The 20235-nt window shown below is 41.3% G+C and overlaps 1 long non-coding RNA gene across 1 annotated transcript in view; it reads right to left on the minus strand.

The window, feature by feature from the left end:
* The window catches only part of LOC108536113 (uncharacterized), a 24380-nt gene extending 9967 nt beyond the window's left edge, over positions 1-14413 (minus strand). Inside the window, exons 1-2 of the long non-coding RNA XR_001887421.1 lie at positions 14204-14413; positions 12263-12459 (exon numbers count right to left, since the gene is read on the minus strand). This is a non-coding gene — a long non-coding RNA (uncharacterized LOC108536113). The remainder of the gene's footprint in view (positions 1-12262; positions 12460-14203) is intronic.
* Positions 14414-20235: the final 5822 nt, after the last annotated feature.

Raw genomic sequence — 20235 nt, forward strand, 5'->3', positions numbered from 1 at the left:
AAAAAAAAAAAAAAACTGCACATCAAAAAGTGTTTTCTGAGATAGCTTGTTTGTAGACTTTAGGACTGGATATTTGTATGTTCCTATAAGGTCCCAACAGGCTCAGAAATGTCACTTCTTAAGACTCTACAATAGGGTTTTGAACCTGTTTCCTCAAAACATAAGTTCATTTCTGTAATATAAAGCATCACATCACAAAGTGTGTTGACAGATAGCTTGCTTCTGGGCAGTTAGGGGTAAATATTCACGTTTTCTTAGGCTCAAAAGGCTTGGATACATCACTTTTCAAGATTCTACAAAAAGAGTGTTTGGAACCTGTTGCATAAAAACACAGGTTTAATTCTGTGTTATGAAACAGCGTATCAAAAAGCACTTTCACCCAGGCATGGTGGTTCACGTTTGCAATCCCAGCACTTTAGGAGGCTGAGGGGAGCAGATCACGAGGTCAACAGATTCTACAAAATGACTGATTTCAACTTGTTGAATCAAAGCACAGGTTCAATTTTATGATATAAAACAGCACCTCACAAAGCATTTTCACAGACAGCTTATTTCTAGTTTTTACAATTGGATATTCATATTTTCTTATGAAAGCTCAATAGGATCAAAATAATCAATTCTTAGATTCTCCAAAAAGAGTGGTTTGAACTTGCTGAATCAAAACACAGGTTGCATTCCGTGACATAAAACAGCACACCAAAAAGCATTTTCACAGAGACAGCCTTTGTATGGTGTGTGTGTGTGTTTGAGACGGAGTTTCGCTCTTGTTGCCCAGGCTAGAGTGCAATGGCATGATCTTGGCTCACCACCACCTCTGCCTCCCAGGTTCAAGCAATTCTCCTGCCTCAGCCTCCCGGGCAGCTGGGATTACAGGCATGCGCCACCACGCCCGGCTAATTTTGTATTTTTAGTAGAGACAGGGTTTCTCCATTTGGTCAGGCTGATCTCAAACTCCCAACATCAGGTGATCCACCCGTCTTGGCCTCCCAAAGTGCTGGGATTACAGGCATGAGCCACCGTGCTTGGCACTGTCTCTAGTTTTTTAAACTAAATATCTGTATGTTCATGTAAGAGCTCAATAAACTCAGAAATGTCACTGTTAGATTCTACAAAAAGAGTGTTTGAAAGCTGTTTCATCAAAACTCAAGTTCCATTCTGTAACATAAAACAGCCCATCACAAAGCTTTTTCACTGATAGCTTTTTTTCTAGTATTTTGGACATTTGTACCTTCCTCTAAAAGCTCAATAGGCTCTAAAATGTCACTTTTAAGATTCTACAATAAGAGAGTTTGGAATCTAATTCATCAACACACAGGTTCAATTCTGTGAGATAAAACAGCACATCACAAAGCACTTTGACAGATCTCTTGTTTCTAGTCTTTAGGGCTGGATATTCACACATTTTTATAAGGGCTCAGAGACTGAGAAATGTCACTTCTTAGATTCTACAAGAAAAGTGTTCGGAAGCTGTTTTATCAAAATGCAAGTTCAATTCTGTGATATAAAACAGCACATCACAAGGCGTTTTCACAGATAGCTTGTCTCTAGTTTTTAGGGCTAAATATTTGTATTTTTGTATAAAGGCTCAACATGTTCAGAAACATCACTTCTTAGACTACACAATAGTGTTTTGAACTTGTTAAATCAAAGCACAGGTTCCATTTTATGAATTAATACAGCACATCACAGTGTACTTTCTCAGATACACTGTTTCTAATTTTTAGGACTGGATATTGGTATGTTTATAAAGGTTCAATAGACTAAAACTGTCACTTTTAGATTCTATAAGTGGTAATCTTCCTTCCTGGGTAAGAGAATGTTGCTTTCATGAATCTCCTGTTAACAATACATTTTTATTGTTTGGGGGTTTTTGTTCTTTATTGACAAGTAATTGTATATATTCACAGGGGACAGAGTAATGTTTCAAAACAGAAAATGTATAGTGACCAGAGCAGGATAATTTCATATCCTTTGTGAAAGGAAAATAAATCTCCTGGATCCCCAAATCGCTAAGCCAAAGGGAAAAGCAAACCTGCCTCCCGTTTTATTTCTAAATAAGATAACTACAAAGATTTCAAAAGCTATATACCTCTCTCATAATTTGTCAGAAAGGAAATTTCTTGCAGGTCTCAAGATCGGTTACCCTAAAACAGTTCTGTTGAATTTCACACTGGCAATGTAAATTGGTAAGATTATCTTCACAGGTAGGGGACAAAGGACAGAACCCAAAGTCATCCCTTTCCTCACCTGAGACAAATGTGTATCTGATGAGCTTTCTCTGCCCAGTTGTTTACGTAAAAATGCAGATTCACTAAGCCAGACTCAGGCATGAGTGACTATACCTCCACGGCATCTCCCATGTAGATTGTGTCTTCAGTGATAGGCTAATCAGAGACTCAAAAGAATGCAACCATTTGTCTCCTATCTACCTATGACCTGGAAGCACCCATCCCCAAACCTGATTCAACTTGTCTTACCTTTCTAGACAGAAGCAATGTACATCTCACACACATTGACTGATGTCTCGTCTTCCTAAAACGTATAAAACAAAGCTGCGCCCCAAGCACCTTGGCCACATGTCATCAGGACCCTCCTGAGGCTGTGTCCTTAATCTTGGCAAAATAAACTTTCAAAATTGATCGTAACCTGTCTCAGATACTTTTGGTTCATGACTTTAACAAGTCTCTCCCTATCCCTTCCCTACATTTTTGAGTGGTAGCAGTTCAAAGCTAGCAGGACTGAAAATCTTAACAATAGTCTAATATTCTCAATTTTTAGGATGTTTCTAAGTCATCTGGAGGGCTTGTTAAAATATGTATTTCTGGAGCCCAAACCTAGAGTTCCTGACTTAGTCTAGAATGAGGCACAGGAATTGGATTTTTTCAAAAGTTTACAATTGCTGATGAAGCAACTGGTGTAACCCTTTCCTTCTACACATGTAAAAGCTGGGGCCAACGGACATGGTGTGAGTGGTGCCGCTAGTTCTACGAAGGGCTGGTCAGTAAGAACTTTCTGTGATGATGCACACGCTCTTCTGTTCTCTCCAACATGGTAGCCACATTTGAGTACTGAGCACTTAAAATGTGGCTAGTGCAACTGAGATGTCAAATTTTTAATGCAATTTAATCTTAATGTATTTAAATTCAAATGATCACATGGCTAGTAACTGTAACTACCATGTTGGACAGTGCATTTCTAGAAGTGAGGTCTCCTGACTCCCAAGCCAGTAAACTTTCTAATTCAAAGCACTGCCTTTATTATATTCCCCGAGACAAGAGAGAGTTTGGTCAGGGAAAAGCCTGAGAGAAAGGCCTTAAGAAAGGATTAAAGCATTCTTGTGAAGCTGATGACGAAGAGCCTTTAACCCAGAATAAAAATCTGTAAGAAAGGACTGGATATTCACTTCCAGAGGACTCATGCAGGGGCTTTTGGAGGACATGACATAAAGATGTCTTCATGCCAACAAAACACAATCAGACCATCCAGTTTTGCTTGGCAGCCACTATTTCTATGGAAGATTTCTTCAGAGCCACTATAATTGTCATCTCCATGATATGGACACCAACAGGGATACCAGGAGCCTATTTAGTTGGTCAGATTTACTCATTTGCTTTTCTGTAATAAAGATTTAAAGCTTATAGGCGGTCACTGTATTTAAACACACAATGACTTTCTTTAAAAAAACTTTCATACCCGGTCTGCCATTTGACTATAGAAGTAAACAACTTGTTCTTCAGTGAGCACTGTCTTATCCTCAGCTTCTACAATAAATCTTTCTTTGGTAATATCCAATTAGAGAGTAAGCAAATCCAGGTGTCACGGGATCACATGTAAAACAAGTTAAGTTTGTTTCCTGGGCTTAACAAACCACAAGCTTACAATGCATTTTCTATAAAAACCTCAGCAAAATCTATAGGACACAAGGTTTGAAGTGGCTCAAAATAAACAAAGATGACTCTTTTCAAGCCCCAAGATAACAGAGTTTTAAGGCATGATCTAGACACTCTATTTCTATTGAAGTGAATTGCTTCAAAATGTTAACTCAATTTCATGAAAACAGGGCTTTCTGAATCATTCATAAAGGCATACATACCTTTATAAGTACTTCTTAAATAACCTATTTTCAAAATTACTTTATCTTATTAGGTTTTAATTCATAAATGCTGTAACTCATACTCTAGTACAACTTACTCTTATAGCAACGAAAATATCCAAATTATTAGGAAGGATATAATTTAAAATTTAACCATACTTTACCTTTTTTAAAGAAAATTCAATGACAAAATTCAGTTCGCATGCCACTCAAGTGTAATAAAATGTAACAAAGAGAAGTTTTGAGCCTAATGAGCTAAACAATTTTTTAAAAGTGGAAACTGGGTTCAAAGAAATTCAGTAATTATATTAAATGACACCAATAATGTGAGCTCAATTTGATTTGAGAGTACCCAGCAACACTTACATTCTATTATGAAAGCAAATGCTCCATTGGTTCCATTGGCTTTGTCGATACTGCATAGGCACTAAGGTGTTAAGAATACTCTTGGCCGGGCGCGGTGGCTGAAGCCTGTAATCCCAGCACTTTGGGAGGCCGAGACGGGCGGATCACGAGGTCCGGAGATCGAGACCATCCTGGCTAACACGGTGAAACCCCGTCTCTACTAAAAAATACAAAAAATTAGCCGGGCGTGGTGGCGGGCGCCTGTGGTCCCAGCTACTTGGGAGGCTGAGGCAGGAGAATGGCGTGAACCCGGGAGGCAGAGCTTGCAGTGAGCTGAGATCCGGCCACTGTACTCCAGCCTGGGCGACAGAGCAAGACTCTGTCTCAAAAAAAAAAAAAAAAAAAAAAAAAACTCTTAACACCTTAGTGACTCCTTTTCCTGAGTTTCCAATTTGAACTTCCAAATATCCAAAAATCATGTTTTTTAAGTAACATAGTGCCTGGAAATCAAAGATTAAATCTAATCAACACTTAAGCTTGATAACTTCTCCTTTATTACAGTGAGAAACATTCTTTGTTTTATAAATTTTTATTTATTTTGAGACAGAGTCTCGCTCTGTTACCCAGGCTGGAGTGCAGTGGCGCGATCTCAGTTCGCCACACCCTTGACCTCCCAGGCTCAAGCTAGTCTCCTGCCTCAGCCCTCCAAGTATCTCAGACTACAGACACACACCACCACACACAGCTAATTTTTGTGGTTTTTGTGAACATGGGTTTCGCCCTGTTACCCATGCTCATCTTGAACTGTTGAGCTCAAGAGATCCACCCGACTTGGCCTCCCAAAGTGCTGGGATTGCAGGTGTGAGCCATTATGCCAAACCTTTATTTTTGTCTGTCCTGTTATGTAGCCTTTCACTGTTTTCGAGAGAGGTGAAGTATTTTGTAGATATGCATTATGTCTCTGAAATGTCATTAAGATAGCACAAAAAAAATGAGATGAACTCATACTTTATAGTATCACCTCAACCCAAAGATCTATAGAATTTTTAAAACATTCACCATAGTGACTATTAAAACAAATTTGAATAAGAAACAGCAAACTACTAGTATGTGATATAATCTTTGAAACACTTTTAAAAGTACAAGCAATACATAAGGAAATGGAATACAGTTTGGTGTCTCTCCCCAACTCCACATACATACCAGAATCTGGGGGGGAAAAGGCTGCCCTTAGAGAATGATGTTATTTAAATCAACATATAATTGGCAGAGCTAGTATATGTTCCATGACCTGTGGACCCATCTACTTTACTGGAGATGCTATAATCAATGCTGATGTTGCCACAGGTGAAGAAGAATGCATGATGGGAAGCTCATCAAGAGATATCCAACCCCTGCTGGCACAGCTCCCTACATGTCACCTTCTCTATTGCACATGCCACATTGATGAAGGCAGAAATTATGTAGGCAGATAATGAGGATAAGTAAGTCCTAGGTAAGGTTTTCCTTTTAATGAAAAGAGGCCCCCGTATCATTTCTTTTCTAACGAAGAGCATCCTGTAAAACTGAGCTACAGACATTGATAAGTTCACATGGGAATGCCAGCAGCTGTGCCAATAGGAAAAGGCTACCTGTGGGCCAGGCATGCTCAACACGGGGGCTCCACCTTCCCTTTTCTGTCAACCACAGGTACACTACGGAACAGACAATACGGTGCCGCAGGTAAGGCAGAGAACTCATCTGCATAATAAAAGATTAGGGTGGGATGGTCATCTTCTTCATGTGCTATGCAAACGTCACACCTGGTTCAACCAATCTCTCGGGCCCTGCGTAAGTCAGACACCACCTCCTCAAGCTCCTTTATAAAATCTTGTGCATTTCACCACAAAACCGGAAGACCCACTCAGGTGCCCCTCTCTCTCTGCAGAAGAGAGAGCTGTTCTTTTTCTTTCACCTATTAATCCTCCACTCTTGAACTCACTTCTTGTGTGTCTACATCCCTGATTTTCCTAGTGTTAGATGACAAACCTCAGATACTACCCCAAACAATGCTGCTTCGACATTCTTTCAAATCTCAATTCAATTGTGTTGTTTCAAGAAAAAGTCATTGTTCAGGGGTCTGCAAACTATACCCTGCAGCCAAAATCTGGCCCACCACTTGTTTTTGCAAATAAAGTTTATGGGAACAGAGTCCCAGTCACTCATTTAAACATTATTGCTGCTGCCTTGGTATGACTTCAGAGGTTAGTTGTCAGAGACCACAAGCTGAGAAAACCTGAAAATAGTTACCATTTCACCCTGTACAGGAAATGTTTGCTGATCTCTGAATTTGAATATAATTTTCCTGTATATAAGATAAAAGAGTTTGGTTCTAAAACAAAATATTAAATCTATCCTTAAGCTATCATATGTTGAAAAGGACTACACATTTTACAACAAACATACAAGGAATAAGACAAGCTAATGTGAGTTTATAACAAGATTGCATTGCATATAATTAAACAAGAAGAGCATTTGTTACAATCTAATATAAGAACTATACTTTTATAAATTTACATAGGATGCTGGTAGAGCAGGATTATTTACAGAAGGACACATAAGTAGATTCAGCCTTTGTAAGGAAATAAAGTGCTCAAACGCTTTAGATTTCACCCTTAGCAATACGCTTGTCTCCAATCTGACAATCAAAAGGATGTTATTTTGCAATTAATTTAACCATAGTTAGAAAATATTACTTAGTTTTCTTTTAATTTCTAGACCTTTTCTACTAATTATGGCATCAGGTTTGATAACAGCCATATTGTACAATTACTCTAGATAAAAATTTTAAAAATGAATTTCATTTTCTTGGCACAAAGTCTGGATAAAGGAGGATATGAATCCCAGCACTTTGGGAGGCCGAGACGGGCCGGATCACGGGGTCAAGAGATCGAGACCAGCCTGGATAACACGGTGAAACCCCATCTCTACTAAAAAAAAATACAAAAAACTAGCTGGGCGAGGTAGCGGGCTCCTGTAGTCCCAGCTACTCGGGAGGCTGAGGCAGGAGAATGGCGTAAACCCAGGAGGCGGAGCTTGCAGTGAGCTGAGATCCGGCCACTGCACTCCAGCCTGGGCCACAGAGCGAGACTCCATCTCAAAAAAAAAAAAAAAAAAAAAAGAAGGATATGGTAAATAGCAATGTAAATTCCTAACCAACGGTGAATTGTCGCCCATTAACAGCTGTGTGTCTTCTTACGGCATTTCAACTACCAAAGAGTTTCTACTTAGAATCAAACTGCAGTTCCCATATTTGCATGCCAGGGAAACATTCACAAGAGTTTTTAATCAAAAGGCAACAAAAATCGAGTAGGTAGGCATTGGTGGTTTGAATGCAATTCCCACAAGTAAGTATAACACCTATGATCCATTCAGCAGTTATCACCAGTGAGAGTGGTTTTAACCAAGAATCATACAAGTAAACATTACTGACAGATTTACCATCTATGAATGTATCGACATTCCTATAATGAACATTTAGTGTAAGATTACTCATTTGGCTGTGGCTGTCTTCCTCTGCTCCCTCCAGAGTATGAACACATACACCCCACACCTTCACACAGATAATCTAGTGAAGGCATGAAATCGTTAACTGCAAAGTAAACCAAAGTACGGATCATCAAGGAAGAAATTATCTTCATAAATTTTTGGAAGATGGTGAAGAATGAAATAGGAAGCCGCTGTCCAGATTAGTCACAGGACACAGGAGTCCATTGTCCAGAGTAACCTCTGAAAAGCTCTAGGCCCAGAACCAAAGGTAAGGCAAGTGAGGAAAAGAGGGTGCTTTTGAATAGTTGAGCCATGCAAGACACAAATCATCATTTATCTAAACAATTCCTCATTGATAAACATTGATGTCGATACCCAGTCTTCTGCTGCAACAAGTGATGCTGTGATAACCACCCATGTACATAAAACCCTTCGCCTTAAATTTACTTAGAACACTCTCACAAGGTGCTTCACCGACATCCTCTGAATCTAAATCTACTATTGAAATTTCAGGATGAGAAAAAAGGCAATACAAAGAGAACAGTTACGTTTTAATATTATAGTGAAGGGGTTTTTAGAAATGTTGTACATAGTGAATATTTATAACCTAAGAAACAGAAAATAAAGTGGAAGGGTACCTGCATTTATTACACCTAACATTACTGTCCCTTTTAATTTCGGTCAACTTGCTCACACACAGAATCCTTCACAAAGTTAATTTTCATAAACCTTCTGTAACTTGCTTAAACTTTATTTTCTTACAACTAAAATAATTTTAAACTTTCTAAGTTTGCCAGAACTCGCTTTTGGGGAAAAAAAATATTTCCATGCCTTTTAAAACCAAAACACAATTTTTCTTTTCAATGTAAGCAGTTTCAATCACATACCAGGTGCTGAGTCCATGATACAAATCAGAACTGCAGATAAAGTCTAACTCTCTTCCAGCATAGCTAGAAGACACGACTAACTCCACCTGTCCCCAGGCCTTACCTAGAAATCTAATGGCTCCAAACCAGGTAAACTGAACAATTTTCCAAAGTCAAAGAAGCAGTTTGTGACATTAAAGCACTTAGCCAATTTAACCTCTGACTTAATTTAGACTAAATGTCTACATTTTGGAGACTTTTTACCACTAATAATTGTAAAACTTTATTTCCCAAAGATTACTGAAGTCACATGAAATAAAAGGCATTAGGGTTTCTATTTTTCTAACAAATTATTTAAGAGCTTTTACTCTCTTTTAATCCAATTAATTAGAGCTCCTTCATGTAAACATCACACATACAACACTTCTAGACAGGAGAGTATCTGCCAGTTGTAAGCTTTTCTTTCCCATCTTATGACTTTCTGACTTGTCTTCTATTTCCTGCTTTCCTAAATAATTAGTCATTCTACTTTAGGACAAGAATTTGCCATACAAGACCCTCTCTCATATAAGGTTTCTTTCTTTCATAATCTATCTTACCATAAACACATGTTCATATCCACAACTTTCTTTAGATCTCTCTCCCCTAATTTTGATGCCCACCCAAATAAAAAAAAGTCGGCTAAAGCAAGGCAAAACAGAGCAGAGCCTTAGATTTTGAGAAGGACCTGTCTGCTTACGGTTCATGGGGTTCCAAGAGGAAAACAAAGGTTTCTCCTAAAATGGGGTCTGTGGCACCTTCTGTTTTGCACAAGGAGTCCCAGGCTGTCAGAAATTACCTTAGGTCCTCTCATGTGGGTTAACAAGAGTAGCAAGATGACAGACTATGGAAATAATTCAGTCAACTAAGAAAAAGAAAACCTTAGTACTGTCCCCATTGTACAAATGGAGAAGCTGGACCCCAAAGGACCATGCAGTTTAAAAACTCATGTTCACGGTTGGGCATAGTGGCTCATGCCTGTAATCCCAGCACTTTGGGAGGCTGAAGTGGGTGGATCACGAGGTCAGGAGTCCGAGAACAGCCTGGCCAACATGGTGAAACCCCAACTCCACTAAAAATACAAAAATTACCCGGGCATGGTGCTGTGTGCCTGTAATCCCAGCTATTGGGGAGGCTGAGGTAGAAGAATTGCTTGAATCTGGGAGGCAGAGGTTGCAGTGAGCCAAGATCACACCACTACACTCCAGAGTGAGACTCTGTCTCAAATACATACATACATACATACATAAATTCATGTTCACACAGAGTGAGACTCTGTCTCAAATACACACATACATACATACATACATAAATTCATGTTCACACAGAGTGAGACTCTACAGCTCACTCTCTGAACCATCCTGTAATTCTTCCAATTCTATGCCCAGTCACTGATGGTATGGTGTATGGTAGCTCATGGCCCCACTTAAGAGCTTAGAACCTGGGTTTCATTTCCTGCTCTACACCTATATAATTTAACAATTTTCCTCTGAATTTGTTGGATTGTAACCCTGTAAATTTCCAATCTTAATGTTACTGAACCTTAAAGAGAGCTGTAACATCTTTAGTCTTTAGAAATATTAAACACCCTATAAACAAAGGACTCTATGAGGTTACAGCATATTCAAAGTTCTATACACTTTAAAACACTGAGGCAATGTATTGACAAATACACCTAAGAAACTGTAACCAATCTACTCTGGACAAAAATTTAGACACTGTCTCTTCAGAATAAGCTATCTAGTAGTATTTATGTGTATTTTCACATGTATCAACAGTATTTTACATGATCATAACCTTAAAAATAATTAAAAAGTGTCAAAATTATAGGCCTTATACATTTCTGTGGGCTTGAAAACAATGATACAACAATGACTTTCTTTAAAGTAGTCAATAGAATGCATTAGTTTCTAAAGGGATCACTTAAGAGAGTTCATATCAAAGGCAGTAATACTAGGAATAAAACAGGGCTCAACACTGCAGGTTCTTAAAGGTGAAAGTTAATAAAGCCTTGTTTTTGGTTGTGAATCTTTGCCTTAGAACATACACACGATCCTACCTCCTCCCCTTCCCTGTTGCTAAGACGTGGTGACGCACGAGGTTTGCTCATGCAAATGACAACGCTCTTGAAAACCGTGGCAGAGAAATAAAATGAAGGCAATGTGGTTCGCTTAATGATCTTATAAATTGGAACTTATTGCCCCCATGACTTGCATTTATCTTCAGACTATATGGTAGAGAGATGAAATGACTGCTACCAGTATTTTATTTAATGTTTCATTTTTTGATTCCTTGCATAACTACTTAAAATGCATTAACAGGATCACAAAGGCATAGCTATTCAAGTAACTAAATCATTATGCAACTACTTTGTTTCCTCATCTCTAAAACACAGTAATGGACCAATTATTTTAAAAGTACAACACAGGCCGGGCGTGGTGGCTCACGCTTGTAATCCCAGCACTTTGGGAGGCCAAGGTGGGCAGATCACGAGGTCAGGAGATCCAGACCATCCTGGCTATCACGGTGAAACCCCGTCTCTACTAAAAATGCAAAAAATTAGCCGGGCATGGCGGTGGGTGCCTGTAGGCCCAGCTACTTGGGAGGCTGAGGCAGGAGAACGGCATGAACCCGGGAGGCGGAGCTTGCAGTGAGCCAAGATCACGCCACTGCACTCCAGCCTGGGCGACTGAGCGAGACTCTGTCTCAATAAATAAATAAATAAAAATAAAAGTACAACACACTGACAAGTAGTTTGTTTTTAACTCAGTTTCAGTTTGTTAAGGCCATTGCTTGGGACAAAGAAAACAAAAAGGAGGAACAGGAGAAGAAACAAGAATAGAAACCAGAAATAGCAGCAGCGTAAGAAAATAGAGGAACAAGACGATGGTGATAAGAAAAAATAGACTGGAAGAAAGAAGAACAGGTGATGGAATTAGAAAGCCTATTATGATACCTTTTCTTCCCTCCCTGATTCATGATATTTGGAAAAGTCCAAGATTAACACAACAAAAGACAAGAAAAAAGATATACAAATTCTCACCCACTAAATTTTGTTAAGAATGAGACAATGCTGCCACTCATGCCTGGCTCAGGAGCCAGCAAGAAGAAGGCGCCCTCCAAGGACTGCAGAAAGGGGAGAACAACTCCTCGCCCTGGCTGCACCTCCATCGCTGCCACCAAGGCCCACAGCGCAGCACCCACTGCTTCCTACCCACCCCAGGCCAGCCTGGGCCCCACAGGCCTCCTACTACCCCCTTCCCGGCCCACAGACTTGCTGCTGCCACCACTAATGCCCATGCCAATACAACCACCACTGCTGTCACCCTCAATGCACCAGCCCCACCCTACAAGGATCCTACCATGTGGCCACCAACGGGCACCCTCCTACCTCCAGCCTCCTATCGCTGGGGTCGAGCTGCAGTCTCCAGTCTCCATCGCTGCAGTCTCCATCACTGCCACCAACCGCAGCGATGTGAGCCACAGTACCCCGCCATCTGCAGACTCCAGCCTCCAGCAAGCAGCAGGGCGGCCCCTCCTCCTCCTCTAGGTGGGCACGGACAACTGGGTGGGCAAAGCCAGAAAAACCTAGGACAGATGCAGGCAGTGGTAGCATTAGAGCCTCACTTTGGTCATGCTGGCCACTGGGTGTCAGGTGCCAGTTTCAGGCGAAGGCACTGACACCCACCCTCCAAAGTCCACCCTCTCCTTTCAACCCAAGCTGACCATGAACTGGAGCCTGTGGTGGGGACTGGAGACACCACAGTGCCCGGCTCCCCACTCCACAGGAATCACTGGGCCTACCGGGGTTGCGCTCCTAGGGGAACAGGAGCAGCAAAAAGTCAGACCCAGCCAGCCCTCACCACCCAAGTGCGGGCTCTCATTCCTGACGCCTCCACCCAGAGAGCCCTGTCCCCGACCTTGTGCACGTTACCCCGTGTACCAGGCAGTCTCCACAACACAGAGCAAGAGGAGGTAAGCCAGATAAACACGGCGGGTGTGAGGGGCCCTGCCGTGCTCAGTATTCCTGCAGAAACACTGTATACTCTCTGCACTGAGTACGAAGAGAAGGAGATCACTTTGTAAAGCCTGGAGCCCATGGAGGGGAGGATGGTCCCTTCCATGGAGGCCACTGCTGTCACTGGCACCTCTGCTGCCTGCTGCCGGCAGTGCAGCCCCCAATAGTGCCCTTAACCCGCCGCCCACTGCCAGCAATGCAGCCCTCAGCGCCCCCAACACCCCACCCCTTACCCTCCATGGCAGTGTAGCATACCATAGCACCCCTAACCTGTCCGCCACCGCTGACAGTGTAACCCCAATAGCACCCCCAACTACTCCACCACCAGCGGTGTAGCAACCAACAGTGCCCACAACCCGTCCCGACCACAAGCACTGCAGCACCCGATAGCGCCCCCAACCTGACCCCCGCCACGGGCAGTGCAGCAGCTGATAGTGCCCCTAACCCGCCTCTGACAGTGCAACGCCCCCAACAGAGACCCCAAACCCCGCCAGTTGTGGGCAGTTTAGCCCCCAGTAGCGCACCTAACCCGTCCCCCCACCTCCGGCAGTACAGCTCCCAATAGCTCACCTAACCCGCCTCTCTCTTGACAGCGCAAGCTCCTGATAGCGCCCCCAACCACCACCCTCCACAGCCGGCAATGTAGTCCCCAATATCACACTGAACTCACCCCCTGCCACTGGCAAAGCAACCTGTGATAGCGTCCCCAACCAGCCCCCCGCCATGCGCAGTGAAGTCCGGGATAGCGCACCCACCCTCCTGCCTTGGGCAGTGTAGCCCCTGATAGTGCACCCAACCCACTCCTTGCCATGGGCAGTGCAGCACCCAACAGTGCCCCTAACCCGCCCCTCACTGCCGGCATTGTAGCCCCAAATAGGACACCCGACCTACTAATTGGCACACGCGGTGCAACACCCAACAGTGACCCTAAACCTGTCTGCTAGCACTGTAACCTCGGATAGCACACCCTCCTCCACAGACAACACTGCAGCAGATAGCGCCCCTAACACGCCACCCACCACCAGCAGTGCAGCCCCAGAAAGTGCCCCAACCCCCGCCAGCCACAGCCAGGGTAGCCCCCATAGTGGCCCCTGCCCCGATAACACACCTAACCCACCTTGATGGTCAGCACGGCCCCTGATGGCGCACCTAACCCGGCCCTCAATAGCATCCCCCGGTCCCCCTTCCCTTGTTCTACCTCCGCAGGTAACACAGTCCCCAATACTGCCCAGAATCCTCCTAGGCAATGCAACCCCAGATAGCGCCCCCAACCGGCCCCCACCGCAGGCAGGCTGTGCAGTTCTGATAGCATACCTGCCCCACGGCCTTCCTACCACTCTGGCCGTGCTGCCACCGTGGGCCACTCTCCTACTGCTCTGGTGGCTGCAGTCTCCGGCGCTACGACCAAGAGCAACGAAGCAAGCTGCTATGCCGCAGTTATCCTCCCCTTCTTCTCCTCTTCCTCACCTAAGCCGAGCACGTACATGCAATACAGAAACTCCCGAAGTACCCAGACTCCGTCCGCGCGCGGCCCCCCTCCCACCCCCACCAACATGCTTTATATAGGGAGGTTATGCAAATGAATTTCTGAACCACATGTTCTGATTGGATGAGAGAAAACCTCTAGGCCTACTCTGATTGGACTTTATTATCATGTTCTGATTGGTTGTCTTAAGACTTGCCCTCATCCAATCAGAACATGATAATAAAGTCCAATGAGAGTAGGCCTAGAGATTTTTCTCTCATCCAATCAGAAAAATGTAGTCCCAGAACTCATTTGCATAACTCCACATATAAAGCATGCTGAGGCTTGGGGGAGTCAAACCATGCCGGGTTCTTTAGTGTTTGGCTAGGGAGCTGCTCCCTGCCCAACTTGAAGGCAGAGGAGAAGCGGAAGACACCTGCCAAGTGCTGGAGGCTGGAGCCTGGGGCACTGCGGCTGGCCTCACTGTGACTGGTGGTCGAGATGGCAATTGCAGCGTGACCAGAGTGGTAAGAGGGGGAAAATAGTTTGGGGGTAGATGAAGGAGGAAAAGTGGGTGGTGAGTACCAACGGGAAAAAAGGATGGCAAGCGGGAGAAGGCATTGCAAAAAGGCAATGGGGAAAAGATGGGAAAAAAACGTTTTTGGGTAGATGGAGGGGGAAATGAGGTTGGCAAACTGGAGGGGGGAAAACGGCAGGGTGAGCAGGAGGGAGAAAAGGTTTTGCGAAAACGGTGGGGAAAAAGATGGTGGGTAAAAAGTTTTTGGGTAGATGGAGGAGGAAAAGAGGGTGGCAAGTGGGAGAAGTAAAGAGAGGTTGGTAAAAGTGGGGAAAATGGGTGAGCGGGAGGGAGGGAAGGATATGCGAAAAGACAGTGGGAAGAAAAGTTTTTGGGTAGATGGAGCGGGGAAAGGATGGTGGCGAGCAGCAGGGGAAAGAGGGTTGGGAAAACGGCAATGGACAAATTGTTTTGCGGTAGATGGAGGGTGAAAAAAGAGTGGCATATGGGAGACGGGTGGGAGTGGGGAAAAGAGATTGGTGAGCAGTAGTGGGGAGAAAGCATTGTGAAAAGATGGTTGGGGGGTGAGGAAAAAAGTTTTGGGGTAGATGAAGGGCGATAAAAGGGTGGTGAGCAGCAGGAAAGGGGAGAAGGCTTTGGGAAAAGATGGGGGAAAATGTTTTTGGAAAGATAGAGGAGCAAAAGAGGATGATGGGAGCAGGAAGGTGAAAAAGGGAGAATTTGCGAGAGTGGTCATTCTGATTAGTCATTCACCCTCTCATTGATGAGTATAATGATAGCTGTGGGTTTCATAGATAACTACCACTAGCTTTAGAAAGTTATCTTCCTGTCCATAACTCTGGAGTGTTTTGTGATGAAAATGTGTAATATTTTCTCAAATGCTTTCTATTGAGATGCTCATGTATTTTTGTGTTTTATTCTATTAATACAGTTTTTGCATGCATTGATTTTCAAATATTAAATCAATGTAACATTCCTGGGGTAAATCACATCTGCATATAGTGTGTAATCTGTTTTATGTGTTGCTGGATTCAGTTTGGCAGTATTTTGTTAAAGATTTTTAATTTTATTTAAATAATGGGCCAGGCGCAGTGGCTCATGCCTATAATATCAGCACTTTGGAAGGCAGAGGTTGGCAGATCACCTGAGGTCAGGAGTTCGAGACCAGTCTGGCCAACATGGTGAAACCCCATGTCTACCAAAAATACAAAAATTAGCTGGACATGGTGGCAGACACCTGTAATCCCAGCTACTTGGGAGGCTGAGGCAGGAAAATCACTTGAACCTGGGAAACGGATGTTGCAGTGAGCTGAGATTGGGCCACTGCACTCCAGCCTGGGCGAAAGAGTGAGACTCTCTCTGAAAAAAAATAAAGAAAGATACTGGTCCATATTGTTTTGTGATATAGCTTTGGTGTCAGAGTAATTCTGGCTTTATAAGATGAGTTGGGTAATGTTGTCTCCCCTTTTATTTTCTGCAAGAGTAGGTGAACAATTGATATTAATTTCTCAGAGTGGTAACTACCTGAGATGGGAATTTTATTACAAGTTTTTAAAATTACAATCCAATCTTTTTACCTTCTGTAGGTCTATTAAGATTTTCTATTTCTCCTTAGTCCTTTAGTCTACTTTAGTTTGTATCACTCTAGGACTTCATCCATTCTATCTAGGCTATCTAATTTTTTTAGCGTAAGACTTTCATTGCATTGTCTTTTATTTTTATTTTGTATTACTAGCAGTGATGGATTCTCTTTTATTGCTGATTTTAGCAACTCGAGTCTCTTCTCTTTTTTTCTTGCTTAGCCTAAGTAAACAGTTGTCCATGTTGGTATCTTTTCAAGCATTTGATTTTGGTTTATTGATTTTCTCTGTTTTTTCCTACTCCCTATCTTCCTGTTGGCTTAACTCTTATTGTTATGAAATGTTTCTCTTTGTCTTTAGGAACATTGTATTTGGTTAATTAAAATGTAAGTTGATTTTGGAGTATCAACTGTTGTCTTATATGAAAATGAAAGCATCAATTGGGAAATAATGGGTTCCCAAATATTGCAGTGGAAACATATTTCTTGGCAGGGGTGGAAGTACAAAAGAAGCATCCATGTGCATGGAGTCCTTGGTTCCCCAAGTCATTGAGCTAACTTGGTCAAAATAAGTAGCCTCTCATTCCTTATCTCATGTGGGTGGTCTTGCCTTGCTTGGAGACATTATAATGAATTCACTTGATGTCGTTACTTTTAAGCATACCAGTTTACTTCATGTCCCTTTTTCAACCAGTTACTGTACCTGGAATAATTACTAGAATCAAATTCCATCATACACAAGTAAATAAGTAAATTCTGTCATTTAATATCTAAATTACATATATAATTATTTATATATACATACATATATTTTACTTGTAAGTCAATAAAGATAAGGCTTTGTATGCTCCGTGTAAAATATGCTGTGTATATTCACTCTCATGACATTAAAGAATAAATTGAGTAATGGAATGTATTTAAATTTTACATATATCTTCCATTTAGTAGCAGAAATAAAATCTTGGTACTTGATTTGGTAAATTCCTCCTAAATTTAAATATAGTAAACTTAAGATGTTACTTCCTTGAATCAAAATTTATCTTAATGGGATGATAATTCACTAGTTTATCTCTAATGAGCCTCAGCTAGTATTAAATGTATTGTGAAATTAGACAGCATCAAAATAAAATATAATTAATATAAAACACAAAAATTATTTTATTGATTAATTTAGACCTCAGATGTTTACATTATGAAATCAAGGTTTTTTCAGGTTTTGTTTTAGGCAAATATTACCAAATGTGAACCATAGTAAAAGTTCTTCAGTAACACTTTACCATTCCATTTTCAAATAACCCGAATTTATGTGTCAGGTTGAAAAGTTTTAGATGAGTGACTTTTATTTCTATATGTATCCAAATATTTGTGTATCATGTAGACAGCCCTAGAAAATATGCAGATATAAACCATTGCATAGAATGGTAAAGAATATATTCTTAAAAGAAACAAGAGAATAAGATGCATTCACTTAATGCTCCAAATAGGTCTCTACTATCTCAAATGCATCATTCACCCACTACTTTCAAACATTGTATCAGGGCTGGGAGCAGTGGCTCATGTCTGTAATCTCAGCACTTTGGGAAGTGGAGGTGGGTGGATCACTTGAGGCCAGGAGTTCCAGACCAGCCTGGCCAACATGGCAAAACCCTGCCTTTACTAAAAATAAAAAAATAATAATAATAACAGACAGGCATGGTGGCACACTCCTGTAATCCCAGCTACTCAGGAGGCAGAAGTACAAGAATCATGTGAACTTGGGAGGCAGGGGTTGCAGTGAGCCGAGATCGCACAGTGGCGAGACTGTCTCAAAAAAACAAAACCAAAAACATTATATCATGGGCCGGGCGCGGTGGCTCAAGACCTGTAATCCCAGAACTGGGAGGCCGAGACGGGTGATCACGAGGTCAGGAAGATCGAGACCATCCTGGCTAACACGGTGGAAACCCGTCTCTACTAAAAAATACAAAATCTTAGCCGGGCGAAGAGGGCGGCGCCCTGTAGTCCCAGCTACACGGTAGGCTGAGGCAGGAGAATGGCGTGAACCTGGGAGGCGGAGCTTGCAGTGAGCTGAGAAGGCCACCGGCACTTCACCAGCCCGGACAGACAGAGCGAGACTCCGTCTCAAAAAAAAAAAAAAAAAAAAAAAAACACGTTATATCATGGATGTGACAATCTGAATTTAAAAATATTATAACATAACTAGATAAAAATTATTATACCAAAATATTTGCTTTGTATCTCTTTGTTTTGAATTAAACCAACAATTTGAATATTGCGTGAGAATATTTGCACTATAAATATTTCTGTGATTATTGGTTATATTAACTCAAATTTACTCTCTTTTCAAAGCAACCTGTATAAAATTATTAAAATCATACATAACTTGAATATGATTGGCATGTGATACATTTACATTTAAAAATTAAAAGCACATTACAACACTTGTACCTAATCTTAATATTGCTTAACCTTAGAAACACAGAATAAATGATAGGAATAATACAGGAGACAAACTATGAAAAGCCACATACTGAATATCTCTGTTTTTATTAAACTTTTTTTTCCCATTGCACTTAAAACTAAATTTGTCATGGACCATTATTTTAGTAATTCTTATTGTAATCTTACTGTATGTACATTCTCTACCATATTAGCAGGTTAAATAAAATACATGATCAAAGGCAAAAATGTATGCAAGGAAATTATAGCATATTTAAGTTACAAAAGCTACTCTTACTGAATCTCTTGAATTATAGTTATAGCGAAAGTGTACAAACCATTGCAAAAATCTTCTCCATTTATAAGTAATTACACATATAAAGTATCTCCCTCATTCAAAAGATTTTATATTTCTTTCAGAAACATACATTAAGGATAAAACATTCTGAATTTGACTACATTGCATTTAAAATTATACATCATTGGTTATATAATTATAAGCAAGTACATTTAATGACTACATACTGTAAACTTTCTTTGCCATGTGGCACAGTTAATGTACCTTTTCTTTCTGTCTCTGTCTTCTATGTCCTAGTCTATTTCAGTTTTCTCACAAGTAGCGGTTATTTTCATTCAACTACCAAAAAGTTATAAGACAACCATGCTCAAACAAAATGTGTTAGTAGTATAGTATAAACCTTGTTTTCATTTCTAAATTTGTGTTATGAATTGTTACATAATTTTATCATCCAGTCTTGATGTCTGAAAACATCTTAAAATAGAGAAATTCACAATATTCGATGCTGTATCTTTCTTCATATAATGACAGAGGACTTTAGTTCCTTTCTCAATGTTAGGAAAAGTTTGCTTTAAGACCAATAAAACACAAGTTTACATAAGCTGAGAGCATGTACATATGACTACTCTGTGGAAAACTTATTTTGTGATTAGAGCTATTGGGATCATCTTTTGAGAATATTCAGGCTATATATGATGCTGCAGATTTATTTTCATGGTTGCTATAACTGGCAAGGCAAGCAGATGATAGGCCTGTAGCTGTTTCATTGTGAGCACATCTCAGGGAATAAAGAAAGGTCTTCACAAGAAGTGGCAGACAACTGGCACAATAATGCCTCATGAGCACAGATTCAGTGGCTCCCGAGAGTCATTATGACGCCTGCCTTCTTCTTCTTCTTTGTTTCTGTCTCATATGTAATCCAGTTTCAAGGAAGTGTCAAAGTGCTGGGGATGGGGAGACTTTTTTTTCTCTTTCCTCCAAATTTGATGAGGTCCTGACTTACTCATTGCTAAAAAAAAAAAAAAAA

Source organism: Rhinopithecus bieti, unplaced genomic scaffold, assembly GCF_001698545.2.
Source record: "Rhinopithecus bieti isolate Rb0 unplaced genomic scaffold, ASM169854v2 scaffold_13317, whole genome shotgun sequence".
Classification (NCBI taxonomy): Eukaryota; Metazoa; Chordata; class Mammalia; order Primates; family Cercopithecidae; genus Rhinopithecus; species Rhinopithecus bieti.